Consider the following 15,464-nt stretch of genomic DNA (forward strand, 5'->3'; position numbering starts at 1 on the left):
TAATTTAGTTTACAAATGCTCAACATAAAATACCTTATGGAACAACCAACCAAGCTAATCAAATTAATCAACTTAGTTGTATCGTGCTCAACATAAGACACATTACGGAGCCTCACAGTAATACATAAAATATGGATCAGTGAAGATCAATACTGTGGAATACACAAGGATTCATTCTATCTTCCATCAGTATTTGCATAACGACAATAATAGACATAATCCTTGAAAACAAAAGATTTTAACCTATCTTCCATCAAAGAATTGACAATATAGGCTTAACTTCTGTATATGTCAAAAGTCTATTCATCCTTAAATAAATACAAGAATACTGATCATGAACGACTTTACTTTTGACAAAATATGGGACAACATAGTTCACGGACGTAAACACTAATATCCCATAACAAATTGCAATATAACAAATCATAAAGATTAAATATTGCAAAACCATCATCCTCCAAATATTTTAAGAATTTAAAACCAATAAACCTAAAAAAGAATACAAGAAGATGAAAATAATAGCTATGTGTAGTCACAATCATTGCTATTCAAAGCATTAGTTATTCTTCCAACTAAACCAAAAAGAAGACATACTAGGCAACAAAATAAGAACACGAATTCCTCATCTTCTTCCTCATCAGAGATACTCCAAGATGCTTGAGTTGCGTTCAAATCTTCATTGAGCTCGGGAAACTTTGTTGCAATCAAGGACAATTGTTCTTGAACACACTTTACTCTTAAATCAACCTTACACACTCCTTTTTGAATTTTTTGAAGAAGGCTTATGGTAGTAGGGTCACTAAAATCAAGATAAGGAATTCTTTGTCGCTTGCAAGCATTTTCCCTTATGCACCTAAAGGTACACGAACGAACCGGTTTGGGGACCCAAGGGAGTTTCCAATTGAATCACACTCACAATCATGGAAAATTTGACTAATCAAGCAAGGGTAACCCAACATTTTGATAGGTTAAGTCATCGAAATCATGAAAGATAATGAAACCACAAATATCGAGACTTGAAATACCCGAATCAAGGAAATAGACCAATTCTGCAAACTCGTGACTCCACCAAGAATTTTCAATTGTGGAGGGACAAAGATTGGGGATACCAAGTTTTCCAAAAGCCATCAAAGCAATACTGAGATCATTAGTATGTAACTTTCCTTGACTCCAAACGACCTTCTTGCCACAAAGCCCAACCGAGATATCATCACATGATGGACGTTCATCACATGGTCTAGGGAGCCGTACGTTCCCCAATGGGATTTTGGTAATCCTTGAAACTAATTCTCTATCAACAAGAAACCTCTCTCTACCAATCATGGATTTGAATTCCATCTTATTGTAATCAACATCATGAATATTGGCATAGAAAAACCTTGTAAGAGAATCAAATCCTTGACCAAGACCATCAAAGATATTTCCAAACTTGAATTTTGTAAAGCATACCAAATCCTCTTCATGCCCACTAGAGAAATTCAACCTCTTTTCTAGAATGAAACCTTTTGAAGCAATCTTATCAAATATTCTAGCACAAGAATCATTCACAAATCTAATTCTAAGAGAGTTTTGGTCACAAGGAGGATTCAAGTTAGAGGATTTTGAGTTCTTAGAAATACTTTTTATCCCTTTAGAATTCATCATAGGTCTAAGACTTTGAAAGGAGCAAGAGGATTTTACTTACTTGGAGTGAGATTTGAACACCCTTTCTTTCAATTTCTCCAAAGAGGCTTTAATGGAAGAAATACACAAAACCCTAGGTTCTCATACGCGGACGGGTAAAGAAGAAGACTAGGGTGCGCGAACTTCCTTTTTATAAGACCACACATGAGCTTGGACCCGTTTATGAACCGCGACCCACATAAGAAAGATGGGATTTTCTTGGCCATTTGCACATCAAAGGTTATGCATTTAGCGACAACACACATGTGAACAACAACGGATTCAATAGAAAGCTAAACAACAAATAACAAAACTGTACACAATTCAAACCATTTCTCGCCCCATTACAAGATATATACAAATGGGGAAATGCCAACCTTGTTACCAAGAGGCATAATGTGCAGAGGAATTCTCATGCGACATTTCTGGTTGATATGTGTGAATAGTCCCTGTAGTATAATCAAAGTAATGATGATAGTCAGGGCAGTTAGAGCTTTCTATCCTTTGTTTGTTCCGGCTAGAAGAAGGACACCTCCGATTTCTGGGTTGTACAGTATTAACAGATTTAACACGTACAGAACCCTTTTCGGAATGATTCTTAGACTTAACAGATTTAAGTTTTTCTAATAATTTAAAAACGCCTTCCAACGCTTTGAACGGATCTTTATCAATTGATCCATTACGATAGTATTCCTCAAAAGAGATCAAGAGTTAACCTAGTGAGGTTCCATATCCTTGAGCGTATTGAGAGTTTTCTCAATCTTTCCTTCTGATTGATTCTTAACATCTAAATCTCCCCTTTTAGATGAAGTAAGATTATCATGAGAAACCAGAGATTTTAGACATAATAATCTTTGAACAATCTTTAAGGATTTCTGACGTGCGTTACAGATGCCAAGAGCAAGTTTTCCAAAGAAATTTTCCGTAGGAAGATTTATAAGGAACGAATCAATCACAAACTTATCAGGTTTACGGTGTTTGCCTGCTCTGATACCAATTGAAAAAACGGGGGTCTAACAACACCACCCAATATTTCGATTAGCAATCTGTATATACAAACTCCGAAACACTTTCTAGATAATCAACTAGACAGTCAGACTCAATCTAGGTAAAAGTATCTCAAGGAGTTAATATCTCAATCTTTCAATTTAATCTTACTCAAGCAAACTGCGAGTCTCAATTAAAAAGAGATAAACTTGGACGGTACCAAAGACCAATATCCAAGGATCAATCAATATCAATCAACAACCGTTAGGTTGGACTATCCAATTAATTGATCTAATGCACAACCTGTATCATTCCTATTATATAAACAAATACAATGTGGAAAAGAAATAACACAGACACCAGAAGTTTTGTTAACGAGGAAACCGCAAATGCAGAAAAACCCCGGGACCTAGTCCAGATTGAATACACATTGTATTAAGCCGCTACAGACACTAGCCTACTCCAAGCTAACTTCAGACTGGACTGTAGTTGAACCCGAATCAGTCTCCCACTGATCCAAGGTACAGTTGCACCCCTACACCTCTGTTCCCAGCAGGATACTACGCACTTGATTCCCTTAGCTGATCTCACCCAAAACTAAGAGTTTCTACGATCCAAAATCGCAGGCTTTGACAATAAACAAATCTGTCTCACACAGATAAGACTATCAAAGGATCAATCTGTCTGCCACAGAAAAACCCTAAAGTTTTTGTTTCTTCTTTTGATATAAAATCAAGGTGAACAGAAATCAATTGATAATCCGGTCTTATATTCCCGAAGAACAGCCTAGATTAATCAATCACCTCACAATAATCTTAATCGTATGGTAGTGAAACAAGATGTTGCGGAATCACAAACAATGATACGAAGATGTTTGTGATTACTTTTTATATCTTTCATATCGGAGAGGTTAATCTCAAGCCAATCAATCTGATTGTACTCGTACGATAGAAGATGCAAGATCAGATCACACAACTACGATAAAAGTAGTATCGGTCTGGCTTCACAGTCCCAATGAAGTCTTTAACCTGGTTTTAGAAGAAGAAAACCAAAGCTTAAAGGAGAACCGACTCTAAACGCAAACTAGTATCACACGTAAGGTGTGGGGATTAGTTTTGCACAAGGCTATATGTCTCCTTTATATAGTCTTTAAAATCAGGGTTTCGCCTTGCTCACAAAGCAAACACTATCCACCGTTAGATGAAAACCTGATTTAGATTCAAGCTAATATATATCAACCGTTAGATCGAAATCTTAGCTTCTTATACACAATTGAAGTGCACGCTTCTAGGTTTGTTAACCGTACCCAAACGTGTGCATTGTTGGTTCAACAATAGTCAACCAAAAGGTTAGCTATTTGAGCATTTCATACCAACCATTTTCTTCTTCACCATAACTAGTTCAAATGACTCATATGAACTTCTTAGAGAGTTGTTCAATTGCAAGGAAATCTCATGTACTACACAAGACACAATTGAAGTAAAGATGATTTGATTCACATGAATCGGTTCATGAACTTTATAGCCACGGTTTGCAAAAGCATTCCTTAGTCTTTATAAGTTTAATTTCAGAAATCATCTTCAGATATATAACCTTTCTCAAGTTCGCAGACTAGGTTCGCGGACTTAAGGTACTGGATAGAGTTTACAAACTCCAGAAGAAATTCTCGGGTTTGAGAACTTCGCCGGTTCATGGACTGGGTTTGCGGACTTGGCTCACGCAAGCAGTTTGTTAACTCAGCTGAAATTCTTGGGTTTGAGAACTTCGGCAGTTCGCAGACTGAGTTCGCGGACTTGGCTACTAGCCATTCTTCCAGTATAGGACTTATGCACATATGTGTTTCCATAACATACTTATGTCCAACATTGGTTATGTAATCTAAACTCTCATTCCAATCATTGAAACATTCTTAGATAACATTATATAGTTGTTACACTATTTCTCGTCAAAGCAATTTTCAAGATGACTGAAACATATCATGACTTGCGTCACTAGGTAAAGAAAAACATGGTCAAAGCGAAACGCTTACCAACACATATTTCGAGATATAGATAGGCGAGGTATACTCGGATCGAAATACCAAATGTGTATAATCTAAGTCTATGTATATAACATACGACTTTTGTCTCAAGAAGTAGGAGATAGAATAGATAGACTTTTGAGTGACATATAAGTTCAAGTCTTCACATACCTTTCTGTCGAGAAGTTCCACCGGTTCCTTGAGTAGTTCTTCCACTTGTATGATGAATCGCCATGAAGTCCTTGAGCTCAACTAAAATTATTATCCTACTCTGAGACTTAGCTATAGTAGATTAAAAATCAAGACTTATAGTTTTGATCACTAACATTGACAAATATGCTTGAGATAGCAACGCATGCGAGTTTGACCGAGCAGTGCTCTAACACTTTCCTCTCTGAATAGGCGGCTCCAAAAGTAACAACACGACTAGGTAGTTTTGCTGGCTTTGAGGATTAGTTTGATAGAAATGCAAACTTTGATATTTATAGACCAAGGAAGTTTGGACACAAGGAATTTCCAAAACCGAAAATATTTTCTAGATATGCAATATATTCCAGATTCGGTTTCCATAATTCCTGGAAATGCTTTGTCCAAACATTGACCGAAATCTCTAAGAAAATCTCCAATTAGTAAATGCACATTACCAATTTTCATTTTACAAAAATAAAATTAAAAACCTTAATTAAAAAATTCTCAACTTATTTTTCGATCCAGGATTTTTTCCTTTAGCTATTAAGGAATATCTTTGAACAATAAAAGATAAGCGATATTGCACATGTTCAAAGTATGCCGACATCTTTACCTTGTAAGTCCTCTTTCATACTTACAATCTTGAAACCGATTTGCCAAACTTCCAAAAGAGTTTAGAATTGGTTCGTATGACTTTCAATAACTATGTGATTGATTAAGAACACTCAATCACAAATCATGGGTTTCACGGTTCTACCGAAACAAGTTTCGGTTCTACCTCCATGTGAGTACTGTGTATAGTCACACTAATTTTTCAAAAATTCGGTTGACTAGGTACTAGGATCGGTTTCCCAAATACTTATGGTAACTACTTGTATTTGCTGCACATGTCCATAGGATCGGTTCCCCTTTCACTAAAAACTTGTTGCACATGTTCGTAGGATCGGTTCCCCCATCTACTAAAAACGTGTTGCACCTCTTATAAGGATCGATTCCCCTCTTGTGATAAGTTGCACCTCTTCATAGGATCGGTTCCCCTTTTGCCTAGAGTTGGTCATACCAATAACACTAAATCGATCATACCATCTCAGGTGATTACTTAAGATCAGTTTCACTAATAAAAGGCATACCAATACAAAAGTCAGGCCTTGTGAATAGTTTTACCAAGAACATAAACAAATCATGAGCGGTTATACTAATCACACATATTAGTAATTCAAAAGATATGTAATAAATAACAATACCAATAAGCCTAGCGATTTCCCTTTCGATTCACGAAACACGTTCATGAATTTACTTCCTTTAAACTAATGTAAAACATTGTTTCCTAGGATGAAATCTTCACCTCATACGCATACATAATTACAATAGCATTCAAACGGTTATGTCGATGTCTTATATACGAAGTTCAAAAGATAAGCGTTATACTTCGTATTGTATTCCTTAATACTATGTCTAACTAGAGTGTAATTATTCATGCTTCGCATTTATGTTTTCAATATACACGACTTGAAAGATACGTTAGGGAATGATACAGTTCAAGCTAAATATCACTAACCTCAAATGGAATGATGATGTTGTCATTGTAGCTCCTTACTTCTTCACTTCTTCAAGTCTTCGCAATACTTGTAAAGTCTCACATCCTAATACTTTCAAGCTAACCTATACGAAGTTGACTATAGTACATAATATGACAACCAAACTTGACATACTAACGTTTGGTGGGTTCAACTGAGCTATGTTCTAACAGTAAGTATCCCCACAGTCTTTTAGACTTGTTCCTGTTTTTTTTTTATCCGTCAATTCCCAAAGTGTTCTTCTAACATCACTAGCGAAAGACCAGCTGATCCCAAAACTACTCAAAAAATAAGACCAATAGATCAAAAGTTAAGTTATAAAGAAGGAAAAGGTGTGCAATGGTCCCAGAATGCTAGTTGCAGAAGAGACAACTATCATTCTTAACAAGACATGCACTATATAAACCATCTAATGTGGGAGCTCCATTGAAACACAATATCCAAACCAAAAAAGATACTTTCAAAGGTATTCTTGGATTCCACAATAGTTTATCAGAGAAGGAAATAAAATCATCAGTTTCCAAAGATGCATAAGAATTAGCCATTGAAAAACGTTTCTCATTACCATAATCCGACTCTATCATCCACAACGACATTAGAAGCAATAATGGTACCAAGATCACCAATCACCTGCAATAGTTTAACCACATCTAGAATTTCATTCTCATTTGGAGGTCTAGCAAACTGTAAATCCCCAGCACGTTCTGTATGCACCATTTCTTCCACTACTGCATCCTTTTTTTTGAAAGCCTGTACAAACCTGGAAATATCACTTTTAAAGATTATTCTGTCATGATCGGTCCTTGGACTGGTCATTACTAGTAGGGATCGGTATTTGGATATGTTAGAGCATCGCTCGGTCAAGCTCACAAGTTTTGGTATGTCAAGCTTGTTGTTAGTTTTAGTTAATCTGAACTATATCTTGATTTCTAGTCTACTAAAACCAGTCTCAGACTAGGATTTGAGCATGGTAGTTGAGCATCATAATTCACCAATCAACCTTGAAGATTGAAGACTGAAGATGGCGTCAAACGATTATTTATCAACAAAGGTATGTGAAGATTGACTATCCTATTTACTTGTATTATCTACCATTTTATATATTGATGCAAGTCGTATGAATTTAATATCATGATGAATATTTGCAAAGAAAAATACAAGCTAAGGAGTTAGTCAAGTTAGTTCCTTGAACTTTTAAATATAAAGACTTAATTTTTTTTCTCAATTAACTCGCGTGCACGAACTGAATTGATCAGCCCGCAAACTAGTCTATTTTGAGATAGTACCAGACACTATTTGATTCAAACATACACAAACTGATTTGTATAGTCCGTGAACTAGATGATTCTGAATGGTTCATGTACAACTTTTGTTTCCAAGTACACAAACGAACTTGCCAAAATAAAAATTGTTAGAGCATTGCTTGGTGGAACTCACAAGTGTTACCTCAAGCTTGTTATCAAATTTAGTTGTCAATACTATATCTTGATTTCTGGTCTACTATAGTTGTCAAAACTATATCTTGATCTCTAGTCTACTAAAGTCAAACTTTCAGATTTAGGATTAGAAGTGTGTAGTTGAGTATTGGAAATCACCGAACCCTTGAAGATCGAAGACTGGAGAACAAACGAAGACATCCACGACGACTTCATCAACAAAGGTATGTGGTTATTGATTTTATTTGGAATTCTAATTCAACTCTACCTTTCTAAACCGTCGAAACAAATCTCACTCTATGGAATAATTCCTATGATGGTAAATTTACATTTATGTATATATTAGAGGTTATTTGAGCCATCACTTTAGTAACAACAACCTTTATCCCTGGAAAGGTTCTCATGTTATAGTAAATTATCTTACGAATTCAACGAGCCAAGAATCACTCAATTCCGAGTTATAACGAAGACGTTATGAGTGATTTTTAAAGGAACATTTATAAGTGTAGATGTAACTGTTGCAGTTCGTTAGTAGGAAACAAGCCGCGAACTGTTTGTAGCGGTTCACGAACTTGAGTGCAAATACATGACTAGAAGTCTATTTTAGTCAAATTTTTGATGTTACCTCATCTAGGCAAGATGGCTATTATTTCAAACACAATTAATTGCCATATTAAAGTGTTTGTGATATTTTAGAATTCTTTCCTAAGTTAAATTGTGATTTAATCCAAAAATTCAATTTATGCTAAAGTAATTATTTATTTAATTATTTATGGAAGAGTTGTAACTTAGGAAAGACTCTCAAAATTAGGAGAGTCTTGAAAAAGGATAATAACTCAAACTTACTTTGGATTCAAGCTAACTTAGCTTAGCTTTCAAGCTAACTTGTTCACTATAAATAAAGGGTTCGTGAATGCTACAAGTATTTATCCCTTGGAAAATTGGTGTAAGCTTCATAGGTTGTTTTCCACGACTTCTGTTTTTCGTGAACAAGAGTGAGATAAAGGTCTTTGCCTTGTGGATCGCAAAGTCGAGTTGGTAATAATCTTCGTGATTGTTAAACAACTTGTAATATAGGTTTTCAACCTCTTGTCTATTCTAAGGTTCTTCTCTTCTGATATAAGACCATTCAATAGTTGTTGATCACAAACCCTAGGTTTTTATAGATTTCGGTTCACGATTGTATACCGACACTAGTTGGTCGAAATCGTAACTAGAAAGAAAACTTTAATTACGGTATCTCATAAATTCCTTGGAACTTTTAACAAGATATCTCTAGATTTATTCTAGTTGTTTTTGTTGTAGAAATTAGGTTTCTCTTCCAATTTTTGAGGAGTATAATAATCCCTAATCTACAAGTATGTTTTGATATTACTTTTACCTAGTAATTATTTTTCTCAAAACAAACACAAGATTTCCAAAACCTTGATTCACATCTAAAGAGAAATCAAAACCAGTGTTTTGTGGATTCGAAACCCAAAAAAAAATCTTCAATTAAGTTGAAGCTACTCTTAGTTGGTGGGACGTCAGCTTAGGGAATCAAGTGTGTAGAACCCGGGGTGGTTCAAGAGACGTAAGGAGCGCGGCTATACCCGAATCAGTGCGACACTGGGTTCGGGCTCCACTACATTCCAGTCCGAAGTTAATTGGTAGCAGTCTAGTATCTGTAGCGACTTAATACAGAGCGGTGTTCAAACTAGACTAGGTCCCGAGGTTTTTCTGCACTTGCAGTTTTCCTCGTTAACAAAATTCTCCGTGTCTGTGTTATTTTTTTCGGTATTATATTGTTTATCTTTATAATTGAAATATCACAGGTTGTGTGTTAATCAATTAAAGTAGATACATCTATCCTTGTTTATTGGATACGACTTGATTGATACTTGGAAATTGATCTTTGGAATCACCAAGTAAACGCAAGTAATTCGATAATCAACCTAAACAGTTTTTTAGTTAAATCTGTAGTGAACCCACAAGACTTGTTCTTGGAATTCGTATCTTGAAATACAGATTACAAGATTCACTCTTGTTGGAATTCGGTTCAAGTATATACAAATTTTTCGAAGGATCATTAAGTTGGTTTACTTCCAATTGTATTAGGTTATGTCTCATAGGTCCGAACGAAAAAGTTGGTGGTGTATTTTGGTACCCGCTGCATTTTCAATTGGTATAAGAGCAGGCAAACATTTATAGACCTAACAAGTCTGTGTTTGTAACGGTCTGACCTATAGACATATTATCGAATATGAAATGCACAAAAAGTGATTTTGTTCAAAGTTTGGATTTACCACTTGCAAAAATTGTCACATCTGAATCGACATCTGAAAACCTTCATGAAAGCACCTCGAGTGATGAAGAAACTGTGGATAACTGGGAAACACGCCTAGAAAAATAGTTGGATGTACTTTCCGATGATAGTGACTCAGATATTTATAAAGATGTTGACGAGGAAGTCTCGGGTTATGCTAAGAAAATAATGACGACTTCTACTCTCATTGGAACTTTGACTCCTCTTTGTCGACAAAACAAGAAAATGAGAAAGGTATTTAAAGGTTATGATGGTGGTTATCAACATATTCAATCCCTTCTTAAAGATCGTGAAGAAGATGTACTTTTGAAGAAACTCGAGTGAAAATCTTCGCAGAGATTTCTATAAGTTGGAACAGAAACTTGCAGCAGCCGAAGCAAGGATTAACACCCAGCAGATAAATTTTAATGACAGAGAAAAACACCTTGAGGCTGATTTAACTACTGCTCTTGATAAAAACAAGATGTTGGAAGAGGACTTGAAAAATTTCAGTACTAGCTCAAACAAATTAACCATTATGCTAGGAGCAAGTAAAAATCATCGTGGTACACGAGGATTAGGCTATAAGGGAATAAATGCTCCAAGTACTAGCAAAGAGGTTAAATTTGTCAAGGTTAGTGATTCTTATCAACTAAATGTTTCCACTAATGAAAAAATTGAAATGCCTATACCCGCAGTTAAGGTTCGAAAGAGCGAATTGTATCAACCTCCAAAGCCAACACACACGAATCCAGGTAATAAGACTCCTTATGTTTGCTATTATTGCGGAAATAAAGGTCACCTGCGAACGGGATGTCTTTTTCGTATAAGAAATGAGAAACTTCCTGATGTTCTTGTTTGGGCATCACAAGAAGTGATCAAACCTAGACCATATGTTAAGGCTAATACCCTTGACATTACGGGTTGTGAATGTCCAACCTTTAGGCAAAGGAATCAGTGTTGTGATAAACATAGATTTGCCTAGAAACATCATACAAATCTTTTTCATAATTTTAATGATTATAAAAAAGGATAACTTTGTAAAGACGAAGACAAGATCTGATGTTCCCAATTGGAGAAAGACTAACTTGCAAAAGAATAATCAATCCAATTCTATTTCGAGAAACCTTGAAACGGATAATGGGAAGAAGGTTCCGGTTGTTCCTAAACACACTTCTGAAGGTTCTGGTTGTTCCTAAACACACTCAGAAGTGGATACCAAAGAAAGTTAATGAAGCATTGAGTGTGAAAATAATAATCTCCCAGAAAATTCCATGACTATGGAAAAGGCAGAACCCATGATGTTGTAAGTTAAAAATTTCTTGGAAAAGATGGGTTTGGATATGAATGGGTGTAAAAGTGATTTATATCCTTCATGATAATCCAAAAGTGAAACACAAGAATTGGTGGAAGAAGAAACAGAATAATCCAAAAACTATAGATGCGGAAAGTTGTGCTTCAATTTCCTGTGGTTAATAAGACATTGTTCACCTTAATAAAAATTGATTGTGTTGGAAGTATACCCTCACCAATAAATTCCCTATGAGAAATGTGGTGAGGAAGGCACAAGAATTAGGGCGCACATATTATGTTGGGTAAAATTTTGAATATTTGGTAAAGCCGTAGGATTCAAAATTGGATTCTTCTAAAAGGTATGTCTATAAAATTGAACAAGTTTTATGATTTCATTATTATATGCTTGATGTTATGATCTATTTATATTCACTAAGTGTTTTGGTGGAAACCTGAGTATCATCATGATTGGTTGTTTAAAAATTTACTTGAAGTTTAATACCCAATGTTTCTGAAGACAAGAGTTTTTATCTCTACCTTGTTGAGCTTACGCTCCAAACAGATGATTCCATGTCAAGAGGTTTATAATATTTTGTTTAATGGTTTATGACAATAAAATACGTAATGGTAGTCATACTTGTTTTCTATGCACCTTTAAAAGAGTCCATATAGTATTATACAACTCAAGGTGAACTACGTCGTTTGCCTCGATGTGGGTATCAACATTTCTTATGCTCTTTGTAGAGTTCTCCCTGCCTATTTGACTCCTTACAAGAGACAAGAACAAGATCCATGAGAATTTATGCATAACAAGCTAACAAGGATATGCAATGGATAATATCTAATTATAATGTTGATATTTAAACTTAGGTTCTGGCTAGAACTCTCAACCGCGATAATCATGTTGATTTAGGGTACATCATTCACTTTTAGCTAAGAGATAATGGATCGTAGGTGAAATATTGTAACAGACAAATCAATGTGGCTAACGATCCATATAACATGTGTGTCGTTCATGTCTACCTAACTTGATTTGTGTTTAAGATTCTTAAATGTTCAGGTGTGAAGAAACAAACAACACCATGTCTTGTTGTTTTTGGTGAATTACAAAGAAGAACTTTCGAGTTAAAGCTTGCTTAAACTGTCAAAATATAATTCAAGCAACGGTTATTTGTAGTCTTGAAAAATGTAATGAAGAAGAATTTATTGTTTATAAACTAAGATTTGAGTCAAGTTAATCATTTGAAAATAACCCGTTTGAATGATGTTCATTTTTAATGTCATTCGGGAATGTTTCGAATCGATTTAGAGAGAAATATAGAACTACTGTAAATCCGGATACAAGACAGTGTTATCAGTCATACAAAGTAGGAAAATTTTTATAAGTCTGAATCCGTATTACATATATTCGTACACGTAGAGGAGTATCTATATATCGACTTGCATATTTGTGGTACACATATTATTATATATATCATGTGAAAATCTGTTCAACTCGTGAACCGGATCGGTATGCATACTCGTATGCAAACCATTCTTGAACTGTGGTTACGAAACCGGGAGTAGTTTCCAAACCGGTACGCAAACTTAAACAGTTATGTGTTCCCGAACTCGGCAGTGTATCCAAACCGGTTCACAAACCGACTTAGTTCTGTGAACTCCGGAACCGATGACAATCTTAAGGTTTCCAAACCGGTACGCAAACCTAAAAAGTTTTGTTAACTCCGGAACTTGGTTTAGTGAAATGTTTACAAAACAACATACGTACTGTGACTGAACCGACTCACGAATGGCCATGATATTTGTACTTTGTGCATTTACTAATGATGTCGATTATCTTCAAGTGCGATTAAATTATTTCTATGAGATATTTGGCATTTGAATAACTCTCTAAAACACTTTCAAGACAACTTTGATCAATAAATTCAAGTCTTGAGTGTTAGTGAACACGATTATTGCTTTAATGATGCACGATTCTTAACGGGTTATATATTTTTATCTATATGTGCATCTTCTTCTATGTCAAGAAAATATTTTTATACACTTTTGGTAGCCAATCTTGTTGTAAATTATTGCGGAAAAGATTAGTTCTTCCGTCTAAGAGTAAATCAAATCTTGTATGTTATATACAAGTTTATATCTTAGACAACATGATCGCGATACTCGATCTTGATGATCATTCTTGCGTATTGCTTGACTCCCTTGAGATATAGTTGTTGTTTATCATATTTATATGATTTGAAAACCATCTCATGATGAATTTTCCTTAAAAGTTAAAGCTAGATCTTAACTCCTATGTTCTTAATAAACTAAGAGGAGTACACTTTTGATGATGATGATCATGGATACAAGTTTATTTGTGAATTTGTTAATTTCCATACAAATACTTTACTTGTAGAGGTCGCCGTGTTGTTCTCTTTGTGAATAACATCAAATTGGCGAGTTCTTAAATGAACTTGTGCTTCATCGATATATCTTTGTGTGGAGTGTGGCTGTGGAATTTGAAAGGGGATACTTGTATCTTAAATCTCCTAGATGAGCGCTAAGTAATTCTTACTATGTGATATCATCTAAAAAAGTTGATATGAGGAGTTGCATTTTAACTATGTTATAATGTGGAATCTCAACTTCCTTAAGACTTGACATATATTTTGATTGTATTCATTACGATCCCACGATTTTTGTACCTTTGTTAATTTTATTGACAAAAAGGGGGAGAATTATTTAGTAGTTTCATACTACATACATATGGTTTACATATCATTATGTAAGGTGGGTGATCAATAATCTATAGGTTTCACCTATCATGCAAAAGATGCAAGTATTGATTAAGGGGGAGAAACATATCACCGTAGTATTACTTCAGAGTTGGGATACAATTGAACTTTGGAGAAGTAATAATACTATGTTTCTGTATAATGACGTTTTAGAATATTTATTTTCAATGTTGTTATCGCTACGGCTCTTCAACAACAATGATGCTAAGTTGAACACGTTCAAAATCATTGCAGCTTGAAATTACGAAGAGTTCAAGCAGTTGAAGAAGCCAAGAAAATCAAGACATGATGGATTCGATAAGTTGTCAAAGCTTTATTTTGTTATCCATATGTATTGATAGTTTTGTCACTAAAATTGACAAAATGTAAATTGTTAGAGCATTTCTCGGTCGAACTCACAAGTGTTGCTATCTCAAGATTTTTGTCAAATTTAGTTGTCAAAACTGTATCTCGATTTCGAGTCTACTAAAGTCAAAGTTTCGGATTTAGGATTAGAAGTGTGTAATTGAGTATTGGACATCACCGAATCCTTGAAGATTGAAGACTGCAGATCAAACGAAGACATCAATGAGGACTTCCGCAACAAAGGCATGTGGTTACTGATTTCATTTGGAATTCTTGTTCAATTATACCTTTCTAATCTATCGAAACAAATGCTCACTCTGCGGAAAAATTCCTATGACGGTAAATGTACATTTGTGTATATAAACACTGAGGTTATTTGAGCCATGACTTTAGTGACAACAACCTTTATCCCTGTAAAGGTTCTCATGTTATAGTGAATGATCTTACGAATTCAACGAGCCAAGAATCATCCGATTCCGAGTTATAACGAAGAAGTTATGAGTATTTTATTAAAGGAACAATTATAAGCGTTGTTGTAACTGTTGTAGTTCGTTAGTAGGAAACAAGCCACGAACTGTTTGTAACGGTTCACGGACTTGAGCGCAAATACATGACTAAAAGTCAATTTTAGTCAAGTTTTTGATGTTACCTCATCTAGGCAAGATGACTATTATTCCAAACACAACTAATTGTCATATTAAAGTGTTTGTGATATTTCAGAATTCTTACTAAGTTAAATTGTGATTTATTCACAAAAATACAATTTATGCTAAAGTAATTATTTATTTAATTATTTATACAAGAGTTATAACTTAGGAAAGACTCCCAAAATTAGGAGAGTCTTGAAAAAGGAAAATAGCTCAAACTTGCTTCGGATTCAAGCTACCTTAGGTT

Source organism: Papaver somniferum, chromosome 4, assembly GCF_003573695.1.
Source record: "Papaver somniferum cultivar HN1 chromosome 4, ASM357369v1, whole genome shotgun sequence".
Lineage (NCBI taxonomy): Eukaryota > Viridiplantae > Streptophyta > Magnoliopsida > Ranunculales > Papaveraceae > Papaver > Papaver somniferum.